The sequence below is a fragment of the Callospermophilus lateralis genome, assembly GCF_048772815.1.
Source record: "Callospermophilus lateralis isolate mCalLat2 chromosome 11 unlocalized genomic scaffold, mCalLat2.hap1 SUPER_11_unloc_3, whole genome shotgun sequence".
NCBI classification, from domain to species: domain Eukaryota; kingdom Metazoa; phylum Chordata; class Mammalia; order Rodentia; family Sciuridae; genus Callospermophilus; species Callospermophilus lateralis.
This window is the reverse complement of record NW_027510155.1, coordinates 7873945-7891973: the sequence shown is the minus strand read 5'-3', so window position 1 is coordinate 7891973 and position 18029 is coordinate 7873945. Positions and strand designations below refer to the sequence as shown.

At 34.5% G+C, this 18029-nt stretch overlaps 1 non-coding gene across 1 annotated transcript; it reads right to left on the bottom strand.

Annotated features, from left to right (window-relative positions):
- Positions 1 to 394: 394 nt before the first annotated feature.
- Positions 395 to 557, bottom strand: LOC143386029 (U1 spliceosomal RNA). The gene has a single exon (XR_013089531.1). It is a non-coding gene; the product is annotated as a U1 spliceosomal RNA (small nuclear RNA).
- Positions 558 to 18029: the final 17472 nt, after the last annotated feature.

Below are 18029 nucleotides of genomic sequence, written 5' to 3'. Positions count from 1 at the left end.
ATGATTATTTTTCAATGCTTTAACTTACCAATACTATAGTGTGAAACAATGTTTGTCTTCTCTTGATCAAAGTAGAAATTTGCCCATTTTTCCCCCTAGGGGATTTCACATCATTCTCAATTCTACAAATATAGCTAATGTATCACAAATCAAATGTCTTCTTAGTGAATGGTGTCTGATGGTACTGTGTTGCAATGTTACTTGATGAGCAAAAATTTTTAAACTAGATTAATTTTCTTTCCCTTATGAATTTTTTTCACTTTATATTATGTTCCTTAATTTTCTATTCAAACACTATAAATTAATATTTTAATATGTTCATGATGATTTTAGAAGCCTTTCATTTTCAGAACTTACTCTACCAGGAATTAAAATTTGTATTTTTCTTTTTCCCCAGGGGAGACCTCAAACACAGTCCCCCACTACTACAAATTATGCAGTTGAGTTTCCCACATTTGGGGAAACCACAGGGGTCAGCACATTCAAAATGCAATGGGTAAGCCTTGCCCTGGGAAAACCACCTTCATGATCATGGTATCTCCCTGCCAGGTCCCTATAACATGTGTATTATTAAACACAAATTATGAGAGGCCATTGTGTTGGACTGAGTTCTTGCATCAGACCCCAGCACCAATCTAAACCAAATGTGAGTTAATTGTGGTAAATTGCAAATAATTAAACTAAAACTTTAAGGAGACAGGTATATCCTCAAAAGGAACATTTCTGCCCCTGGAATATCTCCTGAAAAACAGAAGATTCCAATCTACCTAAGAAAGAATAATAAGGAAGTCCAGGGTCTTTTATCCAACTTAGCAGCAGAGTAATTTCTTAACTCAAAGAACTGAGTTTGGTTCTCAGCACTTCAAATTATTCTAAGAAAGTTTCCTCTGCTTTAACCCTTAGAAGAAGAGTAACTGAAGTAAACTGACCTTCACCAACCAGCTTTTTTCTCTATTGTTCTGTTTCCTTGTTACTACTTTACAAAACTCACTGTTCTACTAAGAAAGCCAGGTGGAAGCTCTCATTCAGTTAGGAGAATTGAGGTTGCCCAATTCTTGAATCACAAATAAAAACCAATTACATCATTAAATATATTTGTTGGAATTTTATTTTTTGATAGTGGATAATGTGAACGTGAAGATGTGTATTTGTATGTTTTGTTCATTTATTTATCTGTGTATGAATGGCAAAAAGGAAGATTACCTAAAAATACCTGTCACTCAGATTAAACGTGGGTTTAAAGAAAGAGTGAATCAATTAATGCCTTAGCGTAATGCACAAGACTTTGAATTAATTTAGTGATAATCAGAGTAAAAAATGTGTGCGAAATATTGGAATCATAATTAAGAAAAAAAAATTGAAATTGATAGCTGGTTAATTTTGTTATTGCAAGGTTAGAGAATTGGGCAATGTTAAAATAAAACATGAAATAGAAGAATTTTGAAGAAGTGAACAATCAAATAAATAGCTTCCTTCTGCCCATGTTAGACTAGGTTATTAAAACACAGGACGTAACCTGAATGAATATATTCATTATTATCTTGATTCATAACAGGCTAATGTTGGTTTCCAGGAAATGCTTGATGAATGAATATGAAAAAAAAACACATAGGATGGCATTCATAACAAGATATTAGCCAGACACTATCACCTTGAGAAATGAAAACATTTTGAAATTATCACTGGATACTAGTCTGTCATGTCCAGAAAGTCAGTCAAGAAAGGTCTAAATTTTGAGTCTAGAATCAACCCTGTTGGTGAGAAAGTGTGAAGTTTGCATTGCTATGCTGGTGATGATGTTAGGTTAATCTGTGAGTTTAGAGATGATGCTCTTTGCTCTCTAATCTTCTTTATTCTTGCTGAGTCTGAGCATTCCTATTCTCAGGCATTATCTGCTGTCAGAGGAGGCCAAACATCTATAGGTGAGTATTGATTCGAGTACAAAGGAGAATAGAGAAAATGTTGAATATGATGTGACAGGCAGGCAACCAGTGGAAATATCGAGAATTCTAACCATGCTGGATTGGACACAGGCAGCCATGGGGGTGGTGGACATTTTAAGATCTGTTAGTATTTCATGTTAGAATGGATAAGACACACATTCTATCCAAAAATAATTAAAGGTAAATTGAATACTTGAACTCTTCAGCCAAAACCAAACTAATACCATAATAATAGTTACTATTTATTAATCATATACTTTAGTCAATAACCCATTCAATTCTCACAGCAGTCTTATGAGATAGGTTTGATTACTAAGTAAGTCACTTATCTGAAATGGAAAAAGAGAGGTTAAGTGAGTCTCCTCAGATCATTCAAGAGGTTAGTGGCATAAGAGGGGATCCAAATTTATGTCTGCCCGGCCCTAAACTTAGAGATTTTATTTTGAAACTATTTTTCCTTCCCACATGGAGAAGCAACTACAGAGAATACAATTTCTGAGAAGTAGAAAAAGGAAAACATTCTCCAGCCTGCCAACTGATGCTTAAAATCCCCTTAACAGGGTGTTAAATTCTTTGCTTCCACAGACTGAGATAAGGTTTAAAATGCAAATAAACTTTAGAGAGATAACATTTGGGTCTAAATTCATGAAAAAAAATAAAATCTTTTGTGAGCAGATCTGTTGAGGGAATAAAGATTATGTGCCACATGTCATAAAAAAGAGAGGGCAAACTGGGTCAGGGGGAAAAAGCGGGGAGGGGGGGCTATGGAAGATGAGGTAGATACACTTGTCTTGCATCACTATTATTCTTAGGAAAGAATGTGTCCTAAATTTTCTCCTAAAATATCATTAGGATTTTTATAAAAACAATAACAACAACATGGAAAAAAGCCTCACAAAAATGAACTTTAGATAAACTTCATATTTCATAACTCTGAGAAGAGAATAAAAACAATAATACTTACAGGAGTGTAAATATACTTAACTCCCATTTTTGATTTCCTGAAAACTGCTACTAAGCCATAATGCTACCCTTTGCTTCCCCTTTCATATTCTTCTTCTTAAAAGCTGTACATTCAACTGTGCTTGGAGAGCCATTTCTACCTGCCAATGTTGTCTCTGGGAAAAAAGGCAAGTTAAAGGAAGGGCATTTTGCAGCAATTGTAATATCAGAAAATGTGCACAACTGCTACAGATATGCTCCAATGGTAACATCTGGAAAGAGATTTTCCCAGTTGATTAAATCATTGCCATTTAGAAGGAAGTATGCTTTTTTTTTCCTTTGACTTTACCTTCTCCCCCTCCAATCTCCAGTTCATAATTTAAAAAGTATTACATATACCTTAATTCCCCCCCTGCCAAATTTAAAGTTTTCCAGAGTTTATAAATGTTGGAAATTTGCATGCATTAAAGAAGTTTCAATAATAAAACTTGAATAGTTTTAATAAATTTTTACAGCACTTTCCATTAAAATTTAAAAATTGGCTGACCTTATGAAAAAATAATATGACATATTTGGAGGTCCAAAGATGGTGGAGTAAAAGAAGGGTGTAATTTTACTTGCTCTGCAAGTAGCATTCAATAAAGATGTATGTCTATGCTGCTTCCCATTTGAGGTGGATGACAGAGGTAATACACTGAATCTCAACATCAGAATCACAGACAGAAATTCAGGTTCTATGAACATATGATGGAAAGAAAAAAAAAAGCAAACCAACACCCCTCAGTAATCCACCAGAGAGGGAAGTGACAACCCAAGAAGAAAGTAAGACTGAACTTGCAAATAAAATTTGGAATGGGGAAATACAAGGAACAAATTCCTGTCTGAACTTGAGTGACCCAGAGGCAGCACAGTGAGTCCATGTGCGAGTTCTGCTCTGTGCTTCTAGGCTGCAGAAAAAAGAGCTGATGTGGGTCATCATCTTGGGGTGGCATTCTGCTGTGGAAGGAGTCCTGGAGATAATGATAAGCTTTAGCCAACTCTCCCTACATGGACCTGTCCTGAGGCAGGGTGCGAATGAGATGGACACAGGAGATTACCCAGGGAGATCCAAACCAGAGATTAAGAGTGGAATGTGGCTCACTTTCCCATTGTGTTTGGAGACTTACAGGATTAGCCAGAGAAATTTCTGAAGATGGGCAGGTGGGCACATTTGCACTCTGGGTCTGATTTTGGGAAGGCCACATTTATGCAGGATGAAATATGCAAGAAGAGTAAAGAGTTGGTTGCTTTACCCCAAAAGTAGAGATCTCAGAACACTCCCCAGACTCAGATGCTCAGCAGTGATCAGTATCTCTCTGGCAATGTGGTGGACGTAGCTATTCTTTGTTGAGCAGATAACTCATGACAAAGCTTGGAACATCAGTAGAATTTTTCTTTTCTTTTCTTTTTGTCTGTTCTCCTTTTTCAATATGGTATGAGTGTTAATGCATGTGATACTGGGGTATGTGAATATATATATTTATTTTCATGTTTTTCTTCATTTGTATCACTTTTCTCATTTATTTATCTTCTTCTTTACTTGAGCTTGTTATTTTTTCTTTATTTTGACTTTATAACAGTAAGATTTTTTGTTTTTATATTTTGATGTGACTTTTTTGTTTGTTTTGACTCCAATTTTTCGTCTTATTACTTTTCCCCTCTCTCCCCACTTCAACAAGCTACACTTTTTGCTTTTTTTCCCCTTTCTTGTTATTTATTTACTTGATTCATTTTTTACCTCTTCCTTCTTTATAGCCATTACTTGCTTCCTTTCTCTTTCTGTACCTCTGTTAACCTTTTGAATATTTTAAATTATCTTTGACTTTTATACCCAATTTTCTTTCTTTTGAAGGAACTGCCATTTTATTATCTTTAAAAAGAATTTAGTTTATATGGTTACTGGCCCTACCATTTATGTTGGTGTAGTGCATAGTTGATATGCACTATATGCTTTAATGTGAGATCAAATTCATAGCTGTTGATTGTTGTTGCTGTTACTAAATGCTGAACTGACCAATCTGCTTTTTTTAAATTAATGGTTTACATGTCATAGTTGGCATCATATGTTTATTCTAATGCTATATGTTGATTGGTATTGGTGTTGCCATTGCTGATTTTTTCTTTTTTTCTGAGTGGGGATGGGAAGCAAACAGTACAGTACAAATTCACAAGGTAGAGACTTTATGACTGAACTACAACTACAAGTACAACTTAATAAAGTGAGGACACATCTTACTTCACACATAATCCAACCCTGCTCAAGACTCAACAATGTTTTAACAATAGGGGAAAGAGAATCCCCAAACCAATGACCTAGGCTCCAATTTGGAACAAGTAGCACGGGATATTGGGACCCACTCTTGGACCTCTATTTAGTCCTGTGGACAAATCAGAGAAAGAAACGAAGGTTTTTAGAAAAATCCACAGGTTATAGCAGCTCTACAAGAGGGAATCAATTATGCAGTGCCTCAGTGGAAAACTGAGGAGCACTGGCAATTGAAACTAATATTTGGATTATATTGGGCCTGTATGTTGAAGCTAAGAGATGCCCAAAGTGAAGTACTTATCAAAATTAAAATTACACACCAAAGGACATTCTCACAAAGGAGGAAGATAAACTCCTTTCAACAGTTGTGTAAAATCAAGACCTCTGAAAACATGCACAAAGCTGCAAATAATTCTTCCTGAAAAGTTACTATGCCCCAGCAAAAAAACAAAACAAAACAAAACAAAACAAAACAAAAAACACATATACAGAGAAGGGGATGAAATTCCAGAGAAAGGCTTTTAAAAATAATTATTAAAATGATTAACAAGATAAAAGAAGATTTAAGGAATGAATTCAGGAATGAACTAAGAAATCAGTTACAGAGTATGAATGACCATTTCAATAAAAAGAGACTGATTCTGTAAAGAGACCAATTAGAACTTCCAGAAATAAAAGACACAAATAAATCAAATTGAAAATGTAACTGACAGTATCACCAACAGACAAAATTAGAAATTAAACAGAACATTCAGCCTCAGAGACAAGGTATTTGAGCTAGAACTCTCAGTAGACAGTGAAGAGGGCAGAAAAATATAATCAAAATATATGAGAATTCTGGGACAACAAGTCAAATAAGACACAGAATACAAGCTAATGGATTAAGAAACTTTTCAGTAAAATAATAGCAGACATTCTCCAAACCTTAGGAACAAGATGAGCACCCTCATATAAGAGGCATATAGAATTCCAAATAGAAAACATCAAAAAAGAACCTCTTCAAAACATATCATGACCAAAATGCCTGACTTTGAGAATAAGGATAGAATATTAAAAGTTACAAGAGAAAAACCTCAGATGATATTTGGATGTAGACCAATAAGACTGACTTCAGACTTCTCAATTCAAATGCTAAAAGCAAGGAAGACTGTGAATGAGATTTTACAAATTCTGAAAGAAAACAATTGCCAAGTTTTCTATATCTGGCAAAGCTATTATTTAGAATCAAAGAAGAAATAAAAGCTTTTCATAATAAGGACAAACTAAAGAAATTCATGACCACTTACCTAAATTACAGAAAATATTTAAAGACACACATCATAAAGAAGAACTCAAAAACAAACCCCTGAGCTCTCAAATGTATAAAACGCTCTAGTAGAGCACTTAAACTAATGAAAACTAAGAATGAATTAAATATGTGAAATAAGCCAAAATGACTAGAAATAATAAACATACAGTAGTAATGCTAAATGTAAATTGTCAGGAGCCCCCATGGGTTGCATGTGGGTCACTTTGCATGGAAGCCTCATGGATAAATAGATATGGTGTCTGGGAATGACCAGTGGATATTTCCTCTGGTTGATTGCCCAGGGACAATGATACTCTCTATTCTGCTTTGCTGTGGCCTATATATCTCCTGATATGGGTATGACTGGCCAAGATGTCAATCAATATGCTGACTGCAAGACATCATGAAGCAAGACTCTGCCCTTGAAACCTAATCTCTGCCTTTGAATAAACCACCACAGCCATCTTTTCTTTGTCTAGTTCCAGAACCCATGTGAACTAGATCTATCAGTGGCTTCACCTTTTGTAAATGTATTTCTGAGTATTCGTGTTCTGTTATTCACTGATTTTTTGATAAGTTTTAAGGTGGCTTACACCATCCTGAGCAGAAAGAAGAACCCCAATGAGATGCTGGATGTTGATCTCTGATAGTAAATGGTCTCATCTCTTTAATTAAAAGGCAGAGACTGGTGCAGTGGATTAAAAACAAGCCCCAACCATATGCTGCTTGCAGGAGACTCACTGTATAAATAAAGATATCCACAGACTAAGATTGAAAGGATGGAGAAAGATATTCCATGCAAATGAAGTACAAAAGCAATCAGGAATAGCTATTTTTATATCTGAAAAGGAGATTTAAAAAAAATCAAAAGATACAAGAAAGGCCCCTACATTATGTTAAAGGGAAGATCTAACAAGAAGACATAAAGATAGTAAATATATGAGTATCAAATGGTGGTGCACCCTATTACATGAAACACTTCATGTCCAAGACATATCCCAGTAAACTAACACTCTGTATTATGGTTTAGATGTGAGATGTCCCCCAAAGGCTCATGTGTGAGACAATGCAAGAAAATTTAGAGATAAAATAATGGGATTATAAGAAACTTAACCTAATCAGTGTGTTAATTCTCTGATTAGGATTAACTGAGCTGTGACTAAAAACAGGTAGGGTGTAGCTGGAGGAACAGGTCACTGGGGAATATGCTCTTGAGGTTTTAATTTTGTCCATGAGGGAACTGTCTTGTTCTTTCTCTCTGTTTCCTGGTACCATATCTCTAACTGCTTTTCTCCACCACTCTCTTCTGCTGTGATATTCTGCCTTATTGCAAGCCCTGAGAAATAGAGTTGGCCATCTGTGGCCTTAGATCTCTGAAACCAAGAGCCCCTAAATAAATGTTTCCTCTTTAAAATTGTACTTCTCAGGGCTTTTGGACACTGAAACCGAAAAACTGACTAAAACCCTTGGTAATTTCAATAAACTTCTCTCCATAAGGGACAGGTGATCCAGATGTAAAGTCAATGAAAACAGTATAAACCAAGAAGACCTAACAGACATCTATAGAATATTTCACCACAATATAGCTCAATATACTTTCTTTTCATCAGCTCATGGAACCTTTTCCAAAACAGCTATTTTAGGATAAAAAGAAAGTCTTAGTGACTACAAAATAAATAAATAAGTAAATGTTATTCTATGTACCTTATCAGATGATAATGGACAATTTTTTTAAAAAATAAGAAAACTTATAGAAATCATATAAACACATTGCAATTAAATAATAGACTTTAAATGAAAAAAATGGATCATTGAAGAATTGAGATGTTAAATGAAAACAACACTAGAATCAAATGAGAAAAATGATATAGCATACCAAAATCTCTGGGACACTATGAAGGTGGCTCTAAGATCAATGATTGTAGCATTAAATGCCCACATTAAAAAAAAAAAGCAAAGAAAGAAAAAAAGATCTGAAATAAAAATCTAAAGAGGCCCTGAAAATACAGGAGCAAAGTAATTCCAGAACCAGGAGAAAATGAGACATAATTAGGATTAGAGTTAAAATTAGTGAAGTAGAGAATTTTTAAAAAGTACAAATGATAAATGCAACAAAGAGTTGGTTATTTAAAAAGATTAACAAGACTGAAAAAACCCCTGGTCATACCAACAGAATGAGAGACATGATCCAAATCAGCACAATTTTAAATGAATAATTAGATCTCACCACAGATATTCTGAAATCCAGAAAATTGCTAAGGATAACTTTGAAAATGTGTATTACAACAAATTAGAAAATCTAGATGATATTGACAGATTTCTAGATTCATTTTACCTACTCAAATTGAACTAGAAGGATATAGAAACTTAAATAGTCCAAAACTAAACCTATACCATCATACTGAAGCAGTGACAAAAAATGTATTCCAACAAAACAAATCCAAGAACCAGATGGACTCTCTGCTGAACTCTATCAAAAGTCTAACAAAGAAATAATGTCAGTCCTCCTCAAATTATTCCATGAAACAAGTACAACCGGGATACCAGAACCAGATAAGGAAAAAACAAGGAAAGAAAACTACCGATCAATATCACTGATGGACAAGAGGCAAAACTCCTTAATAAAACATTAACAAAAGACACCCAAAAACACATTCAGGAGATTGTATACAATGATCAAGTTGGTTTCATCCCAAGGATGCAAGGTCAGTTCAACACATATAAATCAATAAATGAAATTCATCATACAAATAGATTCAGGAACAAAAAATCACATGATTATTTCAATAGATGCATTCAAAGTCTGTGACAAAATTCAGCACTGATTCATGTTAACAAAAAACACTAGGGAAACTAGATATAAAAGGAGATTACCTCAATATCATACAGGCTGTATGTGGCAAAACCCAAAGCAACATCATACCGAATGGAGAAAAATCGAACTCATTTCCTTTAAAGTCAGGGGGAAAATAAGGATGCCAATGCTCATTCCTTCAATTCTATATGGTAGTTGAATTTCTGTCAGAAAAATTAGGGAAGAGGAGGAAATTAAAAGATACAAATAGGCAATAAGTACTCAACCTATCTGTTTGCTGATGAGGTGATTCCAGAACTAGAGGATCCGAAGAACAACAGAAGGAATGCAAATGGTCATCAAATATTTGAAAAATTGTTAAGCATCTTTGCAATCAGAGAGGTGCAGATCAAAAAAGTACACTGATATTTCATCTCACCCCATTTAGAATGACAATAATCACAAATACAAATAATGATATTTACTGGCAAAAATGTTGGGGGAAAGGTACACTTATTATTGTGGATGAGACTGCAAATTAGTATAACATCTTTGAAAAGGAGTATAGAGAGTTCTTGAAAGACTATGAATTGAAATACAATATGACCCAATTAACTCACTTCTTGATATTTATTTTAAAAAAAAAGAAACTAAAATAAGCATACTGTAATGAAACAGGCACATCAATGCTTATAGCAGCACAATGGCAATGGCAAAGTTAAGGAACCAGTCCAGGTGCACATCATTATAAGAAAGGATAAAGAAAATTGATAAAGAAACCATATGTGTGTGTGTAAGTCTATATACACATGACAATGACACATGCATTTACATACACAGACAATGGAGCTTAATTGAGACATAAAAAAGAATGAAATGATGTTATTTTCTGGTAAATGAATGAAACTAGAGAACTTCATGCTAAGTGAAATAAGCCAAATTCAGAAAGGCAAGGCTGAAATGTTTTATTTCATGTGCTAGAAAGGAAAAAGGAAAAACAAGATCTCCTGAAAGTAGAAAGCAGATCAGGATCCAGAGAACAGAAATGAGGAATCAAAGGTGAAGGAGGAGAAGAGGGAAAGGGAAAGAACTGAGAAATAGAGTTTGCCAAATTATACCAGGTGCACATGTTAATACATCTCAAGGTATTCATACATAGGGGTGTGTGTGTGTGTGTGTGTGTGTGTGTGTGTAAAACAAAATAAACAAAATATAACAATTGAATAAAATAAACAAAACCATTACTCTATTGCATTTTATTAGCCATTACACATTATCAATTAAAGTCTAAGAATATATAATATATATTATACATGTAACTTTGATGTATCATTTAAAATATAAATAAATAAATAGAATGAAGATCAGTAAAGAGAAAGGGGATATAGAGAGATAAGGGTGAGGGAAAGGGGTAGCATTGCACATTGAAATGAAATATACATTTATGATTATGTTCCAAATAAACTCCACCATGATGTATAAGTATCATGTACTATTTTTTTAAAAGAATGGGACACACATTTTACAAATAGAACAGTATTAAGAAATTCAAAATTAAAAAAAGAAAAAATCTTCAGTATTTTATATCTACATGAGAAATGTCCTTGGGAATGTAAATTTTACAGTAGGAAAATAGAAATTGATATTAATGTGTAATAATCTTTGAGCATTCTTCAGATATCTAGCTTAGCAAAAACTTGAAAAAAGCACACCATCATATATTTTTGTGCTTGATAGTAAAGCCTATGAATACTTCACAAGGCAAATTTAATCTTCATGTTTCTGTATCATCTATGTCATACCCTATCCAGGCTGAACTCATGGAAAATATTGCCATTTCTGTACCCTACCTTTATTTAGAAAGGGAAGATTATAGGATCTCAGAGCTGTAAGGGACTTTAAATTCAGGATCCCATCCACAAAACTAGATGAACTTTTTTTTTATGTTTAAAGTTTTTGTCATAATAACCCCAGTTTCTAACAGAACTCCTAGTCTCCCCATTATCTAAGTAAACAGAAGCACTAGGGGACTTGTAGCCTCACCAATCCAGCACAGTCAGTCATAGGGTAATTAGGGTAATTGATTTAGGTTGACTTTGTAGTGAGAAGAAAATTGATTGGCTGTTATGGGATTAATTGTACCCAACACACACACACACACACACACACACACACACACACACACACACACATGTATACACACACACACACACACACACACATATATATATATATATATATATATATATATATATATACTAAAGTTCTTATCCTTTTCCTCTTCAGATTATGACTGAATTTGGATACAGGCAAAAAGGGGAAATTAAGTTACAATGCGGGGATTGTATGTTCCTATCCAATGTGACTACTATCCTTAGATAAAGAGGGTATTAAGAAACAGACTTTCACATAAGAAAGGTTTTTGAAAATACAGGGAGAAGACAGCCATCTACAAGCCAGGGAGATAGACTTCAGAGGTAATCAACTCTTCAGACACCTTGATCTTGGGTCCTGAGCCTCCAGAATAGTAAGAGAACACATTTATGTTTTTTTGACCAAGTCTGTGATACATTGCTCTGGTTGAATGAGCAAATTAACATATACCCATGGTATTGCAGGAGGTTCTAGGTGGGTCTGTCTTATATGATGCTCTGCCTTGCCACCTGCTCATCCTGACACAGAAGAAAGAGAAGAAGAGTTCTCATAGAGGAATCATGTCTGCTGAATGACTCTGTGTCCTAAAATTCTGACTTTTTGTACTGTTTTTGCCACCTCCCATTTCAGAAGAAGAGTTTGAAAAACAAATTTAGCATTCCCTGTGGTAAAAAGGGGTGGGAAGAAGAAAGAATTTAAATTACCTGCTAATGAGTAAAACTCCTTGGTGTATAAAGCTAAACTTTAAGTTACTAATTCAAAGATTTTTTTTCTTTAATGTATGATTTCAGAATGCACTCCAATTTAGTGTTTAGGGCATTAGGAAAACTCAGAAGCATAGCTTGAATGTATTTTAAATATAAAATTAAAAGATTGGATATTGATTTACTTAGTATGCCACTTACATATTTTCAAACAATAATGAGTGTCTCAAAATAAGCAACAGTCTTCTAAAATTCAAATGAATGATAGTTGTTATGGTAAATGCAAGTAAAATGTTATTTCTTTATCTGAAAGGCAATGCGTAGAAAGAGAGAACACTAAATATTTGTTCACAAATATCAATATCATATAGCTTAGTGAACTTTTGAGGGATTACAGAACAGATAGAAAATGACACAATAGTAAAATAGAAAGTTTATATTAGTAATATCTTTAATGGATAAAACATTTCATTCAGGTACCTTGCTGTTACTGTACAATGTAGTGAAGGTCCTGCAGCATTCCCCATACAATTAAGCTGTGGGAACCTTGGCAGTCTCGTCATGGTGCACAGAGGAGGTCCAATTGCCAGAAGACGACACAGAGACTGAATCTATTCTGTGGGCTGTTTCTACCAAGGAATCCTCATGTTAGTAGTCATTAAGTAGCAAATTAAACCTTAATAATTAAATTTGAAAAATATATTCAGGTTTTTAGCTGTGACATGAAAGTTAGTAGGATGCTTTATAATGCTTTTTGCCGCTGAACTGTATCCCAGAAACTGAATAGAGTAGGCTATTAAGGAGAAGGGGGAAACAAATAAGAAAGGAAGGAAAATACATGAGAAGCCGGGCACAGTGGTGCATACTTATAACCCCAGCAGCTTGGGAGGCTGAGATAGGAGGATCGCAAGTTCAAAGCCAACCTCAGCAGTGGCAATGCACTAAGCAACTCAGTGAGACCCTGTATCTAAATAAAATACAAAAAACAGGGGTGGGGATGTGGCTCAGTAGTCAAGTGCCCCTGAGTTCATTCCCCAGTTCCAAAAACAAAAAAAAAAAAAAAAAAAGAAAGAAAAAGAAAAAGAAAAAAAAGAAAAGAAAAATACATGAGAACTGAGAACCCTCTTTCATTGACTTCAAGGACTCATCAGCAATGGCTTCTACAAGTAATTTTCAAAGCTAATTCTTTTGCTTCAAAATCTACTAATTTTATATTTATTGCTGAGTAAACTTAGAATTGGTTATGAGACATCCCCAAAAGAGTAACTTTGAGTCATTTGGGTGGTAGTTAATTTTGACATTATGATATACTATAAACATTTTATTTCTTTCAAATAAAAATGTTCTAGCATTTATGATGGATTTCACAGTAGATATATTGTACTTAGTTGAGATTATTATTACATTTAAAATATGTATGGTTTTTGTGTTATTTATCTTCCTCTTTTACAACTTGTATTTCAAGATTAAGTATTATCGCCTAAAAAGCTGACTTGTTAAATAGGGCTAAAAGTGTAGTATCCCTTCTTTGGAGACTCTCACTGAAATGCCATATATCAGTATAGAGTTGCTAACTCTCTCACTCACTTCCTGGATCAAGGTTGTTTTAACACCATCCAAGGACTTGATGTCAAGGTAGGAAAAATAAATTAAGGTCTTTGTTGATATTGAAAAACACATCAAAAATCCTCCACCATTAACAAAATAGAGCAACATGAACCTTCACAGTGGCTGTTGGCATGAACAATATAGATATTTGGTTTGTGTTTGCATATTGATTCGAGTTGGGCAGTTCCCATCACTCTCACCACATTCCCTGAGCCCCCACTGACAGATCTGAACAACCTGAAGTGTTTTTCCTCATCCCATTTGATGGGAAAATCAGTTACAACCTCTTGTTGGAGAACTGAGTCAGAACAGAGCTGGGAGGCAGAAAGGCACCCTGGGGGACAGGAGAAATGTAAAACATCTGAGCAGACTATAGTGGATTAAAGGAAGAAGGAAGCAAATGAAACACAGAAAGGGGGGGGGGTTTCCTGATGTCACAGGTCTCAGTGTAAACTAAGGGGACTCAGAGGGGCACTGAGGGAAAATATCAATAGCAAATGAGAAACGTTTCTGCAGCATCCTCTCCCTTCCATGCATATAATTGATCTTACAAAATTGTACTTTTTACTTATGGAAATAATGGATTCCTCGCTACATCAGGGAAACCATGAGGGATTCCACACACAAGTTCAAAAATAAAAGAAACTTGGTATCAGAGGTGGAAAAAATGTGATAGCCCCAAGAAATAAGAATAGAGACTAATTTCTGAAGTCAAAAAAGCATATTGGAACAACTCAGTGATAACAGCAACAGGGCCAAGGAAGGCACATCCACAGACTGTATTGACAATATCATAGGAAAGTGTTTTTCCCTTAGATTCAACACACATTTATGCTATCAGAAGCAGAAGCAGTGGCAGAAGAAAGAGAATTCTCTTTGGTGCTATATTTTAATACCTAGAACACAGAGCTGTCCACCCACCTGCACCACAGCTATCTGAGCACAGAAGGCCTGTGACGTGACGCAGCAGCAAAGGCTGAGGCAATAAGAGAACCTCATTCAGAAGAGGTAATCATCAGAAATTTATTCCCTGGCATTAGAATTGTGTTTACTATGGAACAGAAAGGAAACAATATTCTCATTTGGATTTAGGACTAATAATTCACCTACGAATGTTGCTTAAAATTAATTTGAATATGTGAAGCAAATTTCAAAATATGCATAATCAGTTTTCGCTGGGCATTTAAATAAAGTCAATAATGTTTAATGTGGCATCAAAACAAATTCCCCCCAAAAATGTTATAGAAGAAACACTTTAAAAATAAAGTACTGGGCTGGGGATATAGTTCAGTTGGTAGAGAAAAGTAATATACTTAATAACATAAGAAATAGAGCTTGCACACGCCTAATCCAAAAATCTGAAACTTTTGAGTGCCAACAGAACACAAGTGGAAAATTTCACATCATGCAACTTGGATTCATATACAAGAGTATCTAAAATGTTGTATGAATTCATAGTAAGTTTGCCCATACAAGGTCTATAAACACAAATTAATTTCATATTTAGAGTGGAGACCCATCCCCAAGCAATTGCATTATATAAATTAAAATACTCAAAAATAAAATAAATTGAAAATACCAAGCACATCTGTTTCCAAACTGTTTTGATAACGGATACTCGATCTGTATGTGAGAATACATCTATTTTATCTATTAATATACATAGAATGCTAAGGAAATGTAAAAAGGGAAAAGATAATTTCCAAAACAAAATTAAACCAAACATCACTTGAAGGCTTGCGGTTCTTAATTCAAAAGGCTAAAGATTTAAGGGTTTCAAAATTTGACAAGGGAGAGTCATAGAATATCTAAAAAGTGAAAAACTAGACACTGTGTGAAGAAATGCAACAGGCATTGATAATAGATTCAAAAGCTTTACCCATTTAAAACAAAAGAAGAGGGAGAGAAAGAGGGGAAGAGATTACATAAATTGAGAGGAAGACATGAAATTAATTCTGCCTAAAATCTTTCCCCCGTTTATATACATTTTCACATCTAATTTTTATGACACATTGTATGCAAGTTTATATTATTATACAAATGATGATTCAGACTTTGGAAAGGCTCAACCTTATTTCCTTGTCACTCAAGTAATAGGCTGAGCCTATTCAGAGATGTGGCTTCTTTAACCTAGATCAGATGTACATTCTGTCATACTTGATGCAAACAACTACTGGATGCTTAAATAAACATGGCATGTTCTACTGCATTATAATACTTTAGTATACATATTAAGATAATCTCAAGGAAGTGAATTCAAGTCTCTGAAACATACAACTGTTACACATTAGCATATATTTTCAGAATAAACTCATTTTCTCTGCTGGTTTAATATTAGCTTCATATCAATTACAGTTGATGGGCCAGAACTTGGAATTAAAATGAACTATACAAATAATACTATCTATTGTCTTGCTAATGGCTATATAATTTCTATTACTGTTCATGTGATTTTGAAATTATACATACTCTAGGGAATATAAAGCCTCTGTTTCATGAATTTTTGTTCAGCACTCCACATGACTTTGGTTTTGCCAATAGCAATCTCATAATTTTGCCATTTTTTTGACAGTTACATCTATTTATTGGTTTCCTGAAAATAAGTGAATCTAGACTAGCACAATGACAATATTTTATATGTTAAAATGTTCTTGAGAATTCTTTTTAGAGCACAATTTTGTATATCTTTGGTTGTATACAAAGTATATTCACACCATTCATGTCTTCATACTTGTACTTAGGGTATTGATGTCCATCTCATTACTGTCTTTCCCCTCTCTTCTCCTCGCACCTCTTTGCCCTATCTAGAGTTCAGCTAATCCTCTCATGCTCCCTCTCTCCACCCCACTATGCATCAGCTCCTTATACCACAGAAAACATTCGGCATTTGGTTTGGGGGGATTGCCTAACTTCACTTAGCAATATATTCTCCAACTCCATCCATTTACCTGAAAATTTCATGATTTTATTCTTTTTATTGTTGAGTAATATTTCATTGTGTATATATACCATGTTTTCTTTATCCATTCATCTACTGAAGGGCATCTAGGATATTTCCACAATTTAGCTATTGTGCATTGTGCTGCAATAAATATTGATGTGGCTGCGTCCCTGTAGTATGCTGTTTTTAAGTCCTTTGTATATACACCAAAAAGTGAAATAGCTAGGTCAAAAGGTGGTTCCATTCCAAGTTTTCCAAGGAATCTCCAAACTGCTGTCAAATAAAATATAAATTTGGCTGCACCATTTTTCAGTCCCACCAACAACATATGAGTGTGCCTTTTCCCCCACATCCTAGCCAATACTTATTGTTGTTTGTATTCTTAATAGCTGCCATTCTGACTGGAGTGAGATGAAATCTTAGAGTACTTTTGATTTGCAGTTCTCTAATTGCTAGAGATGTTGAAAACTTTTTTTCATACATTTATGGATTGATTATATATCCTCTTCTGAGAAGTGTTTGTTCATTTCCTTGACCCATTTATTGTTTGGGTTATTTGGGTTTTTTTGGTGTTTAGCTTTTTGAGTGCTTTATATACCCTAGAAATTAGTGGTCTATCTGATGTGCAAGTGGTAAAAATTTGCTCCCAAAATGTATGCTCTCTATTCACCTCATTATTGTTTCTTTTTCTGAGAAAGCTTTTTAGTTCGAATCCATTCCATTTATTTATTCTTGATTTTTATCTTGCACTATAGGAGTCTTATTAAGGAAGTAGGGGCCTAATCCGATAAGATGGAGATTTGGGCCTACATTTTCTTGTATTAAAAGCAGGGTCTCTTCTGGTTTAATTCCTAGGTCCTTGACCCATTTTGAGTTGAGTTTTGTGCATGATGAGAGATAGGGGGTTAATTTCATTTTGTTGCATATGGATTTCCAGTTTTCCCAGCACCATTTGTTGAAGAGGCTATCTTTTCTCCAATGCATGTTTTTGGCACCTTTGTCTAATATAAGATAATTGTAATTTTATGGGTTAATCTCTGTGTCCTTTATTCGGTACCATTGGTCTACCAGTGTGTTTTGGTGCCAATACCATGCTGTTTTTGTTACTATTGCTCTATAGTATTATGGTCTGATATAATGATGCCACCTGCTTTATTCTTCTTGCTAAAGGTTGCTTTAGTTTTTCTGGGTCTCTTATTTTTCCAGATGAGTTTCATGACTGCTCTTTCTATTTTCATGAGTAATGCCATTGGGATTTTGATTAGAATTGTATTAAATCTGTATAATGCTTTTGGCAATATGGTCATTTTGACAGTATTAATTCTGCCTATCTAAAAACAAGGGAGATCT